At 35.4% G+C, this 3,531-nt stretch overlaps 1 long non-coding RNA gene across 1 annotated transcript in view; it reads left to right on the top strand.

The window, feature by feature from the left end:
* Positions 1 to 3,436, top strand: part of LOC107602142 (uncharacterized) — a 5,677-nt gene extending 2,241 nt beyond the window's left edge. Inside the window, exons 2-3 of the long non-coding RNA XR_001611000.1 lie at positions 2,622 to 2,685; positions 2,778 to 3,436. This is a non-coding gene — a long non-coding RNA (uncharacterized lncRNA). The remainder of the gene's footprint in view (positions 1 to 2,621; positions 2,686 to 2,777) is intronic.
* The last annotated feature ends 95 nt before the right edge of the window (positions 3,437 to 3,531 follow it).

Genomic DNA, 3,531 nt, shown 5'->3' with positions numbered 1-3,531 from the left:
AAATATATATATATATATATATATATATATATATATATATATATATACACCTGATTAGTCTGCTTGAATGACACATGTATCGTGACGGAACTCACCGAAAACCCCAAACAAAAGGTGCGTTAGACTTAAAGTGGCGCTGCGGGTGTATGATATCAAAGCACCCATTAACCGATTGGTCTGCTCAGTGACGCTTTAGGTCGAACACACCTAATGCCGTCTGCTGGACTAGGCTCGCTCATTCTTGCGTGTACACAATTTTATTTTCACCACCTGCAAACTCGCAGGTGTAAAAGGCACTTTACCTCATCGTTGCTTCACGTTTGCCCTCTGCTCATTTTGTTTTGGTTACACCGCATCGTCAAATCATGTCGCATAGTGTTGCACTTTATTACTTCCTGTTTTTGGTTCGTTTAGAAGTATTTGGTCCGTGTTGCGTTCATATATCATTCGAACCGCACCAGAGTTCCATCGGACCGAGACCCATCTTTTTAGGGTGCGTTCACACTTGTCATGTTTGGTTCGATTAAAACGAACCCTGGTGCGATTGCTCTGTTAGTGCGGTTCATTTGAGCATGTGTGAACGCTGCCATCCGAACTCTGGTACGCACCAAACAAACTTCCAAACAAACTCTGGTGCGGTTCGAATGATATATGAATGCAAAACGGACCAAATACTTCTAAACGAACCAAAAACGGGAAGTAATGACAAGATGCGACGCTATGCGACATGATTTGACGACACGGTGTAACCAAAACAAAATGAGCAGAGGGCAAACGTGGAACAACGATGAGGTAAAGTGCCTTTTATGAGCTCCTTGTGACTTTGCAGGTGGTGAAGATAAAATTATATGTACACGCAAGAATGAGCGCGCTTAGTCCAGCAGACGGCATTAGGTGTGTTTAAGTTTAACGCATCTTTTGTTTGGGGTTTTCGGTGAGTTCCATCACGATATACACGTCATTCAAGCCGAACAATCAGGTTGTGAACGTATCACTATACCTTTAGTTTCGGTGTCTTTAGGTTCGCTGTCAAAAATGACAATGTGAACGCTAAGCGGACCAAGACCAAATGTATAATTTTCCTTTTTGGGCCAGACCAAATGAACCAAACGAACCGAACTACAAGTGTGAACACACTCGTAGCGGTCTCGGTCCACTTGTTTGGTGCACACCAAAGTTCGGATGGCAGCGTTCACACTTACTTACGCAAACGAACCGCACTTACAGAGCAATCGTATCAGGGTTCGTTTTAATCGAATCAAACATGACAAGTGTGAACGCACCCTTAGATAAACAAGGCAGCATATGCACTTGTGTCTTGTGGGGGTAGAAAAACAAAGTTCTTTAAGACCCGTGGGACTGTTTGTAATAAAGATTTAAAAGTAAAAGGAACGAGAGCCGACTGTTTCTGTCAGTGGGAAGTTTTAATTTAAAATATTTGTGATCACCTAACACAAGAAAGCTATATGCTTTCTTATATTAGAATGATTTCTGAAGGATTATGTGACACTTTAGACTGGAGTAATGGCTGATGGAAATTCAGCTTTGCATCACAGAAATAAATTATATTTTAAAGTATATTAAAATAGTAACCATTGTTTTATATTATAATAACATTTAGCAAGATTACGTTTTTTTCCCTGTATTTTTTATCAAATAAATGCAGCCTTGATGAGCATAAGAGACTTCTTTTAAAAACATTACAAGTCTTACTTATCCCAAACTTTTGAGCGGTAGTGTATGTGTATATATGTATATTAGTTCTGTCAAACAATTAATCGCATCCAAAATAAAAGTTTTTGTTTACATAATATGTGTGATTTATTGTGTATTTATTATGTATATATAAATACACACACACAGCATATATTTTGAAAATATTTACATGTATTTACATGTGTATATATTTATATTCATATAATTTATATAATATTAAAATATATTCAATATATAAAAATAACATATTTTTCTTAAATATATACATGAATATGTGTATTTATATATACATAATAAATATACACAGTACACACACATATTCTGTAAACAAAAACTTTTATTTTAGGTTGTGCTCAGAGCAACCATCTGCATGTTTCATGAACATTATGAAATTAAATCATGTTTTGGATTAAAAAACAAAGGTCAATATTTTCAGATCTGTCAACTGTTCTAACAATTTTGGCCACAACTGTAATTTTTATTATTATTATTTATATATTATTAATTTATGTTTCATTTATATTATATATTATATATTTTGTATGTATTAAAAATAAACTATATATTTAATATATAATCTTTCACTTTCAAAAGCCATATAGTTTCTAAATTATATCATATATTATTATTTATTTATTAATTATTTTTAATGCATCTATATATTTAAATGAGAATAAACATTTATATTAAATATAATTTATTTAAATAAAAATTGTGTATATATGTGTGTATAAGCAATTATATTTGTTTATTTTAGTATATTAAAATAAGCAAACAAATATTTTCGTGTATTTTATGTATACATTTCTATAAATATTAATTATTAACATTATTTTTTTCTCCCTCACTATATCACTTAGCCCTAAAATGTGTATAATCAAGTATGTATGTGGTCTGTCCTGTAGATCTTGTTCAGGACCCCATGCTGGTGCAAACTGGAGTCCCTCCTGACCCCCTCAGAGTCCTCAAGTAAGACAAGTCTTTTGCATCATGACATCAAGTACCAATTATAACCAGAGATTGCGTCACAGCACATAAATTTGGCACGTTTTTTTTTCTAGGGCAGGCCTGCAGCTGCCGAAATCATGCTGAAAGCGTGTGCAATTGCTTTCGATGGCGCTCGGTTTTCACTTTTGAATTTCGCTCATGTTCAGGGGAGTGGAGGAGGCACAGTAACTCATTTGGAGGGGGCATGGCCCATGAATGCCCACTTTGGCGCCGACCCTGATTATAACTTTAATACATGTATATTATTATGTCCCTTAATGTAATGTACTGAATGCTATGGACTTCAATTGATGTTCTCTTTTTTTTCATCACAAATCCTCAACTGAACTTTGAGACTGATAATGACTATAATTATGCAATATAATTTTCCATAGTAGCTTTAGCAGTTTTCTCGGAGCTCGGGGTGCTGTTGCCAATGGCAGAGAGATGTGCTGTCTGACAGACAGGTCTGTGCCCCGGGGGTCAGGGCGTTTAACGCTGCACAGGAGATTGAGTTGGTGGAGAGGTCATGCTGGTTCACTCATGCTGGTGCTGCTGTAGCATCAAAGACAACAGCTAGGCAGGAGAAGCAGATAAAACCACGGAATAAATGTGCTTATTGCACCTTTGCACACCAGACTCTGCTTTAGCTCTGTCATCATTACAAGGTTAATGTCAGCAGGGGACATTTAGCCACTGCTTAAAATGATGTCAAAGTTCACTGTTCTTTTAAAGGTCAGATTTTTTTAAAAGCAATGACAAATCAGTATGTCTGAGATGATGCAAGGGAGAAATCTTAAAAAAAAAAAAAAAAAAAAAAAAAAAAAA

Source organism: Sinocyclocheilus grahami, unplaced genomic scaffold (assembly GCF_001515645.1).
Source record: "Sinocyclocheilus grahami isolate Dianchi unplaced genomic scaffold, SAMN03320097.WGS_v1.1 scaffold320.1, whole genome shotgun sequence".
Lineage (NCBI taxonomy): Eukaryota > Metazoa > Chordata > Actinopteri > Cypriniformes > Cyprinidae > Sinocyclocheilus > Sinocyclocheilus grahami.
Note: the sequence above shows the minus strand (reverse complement) of the source record. Positions and strands in the feature narration are given on the sequence as shown.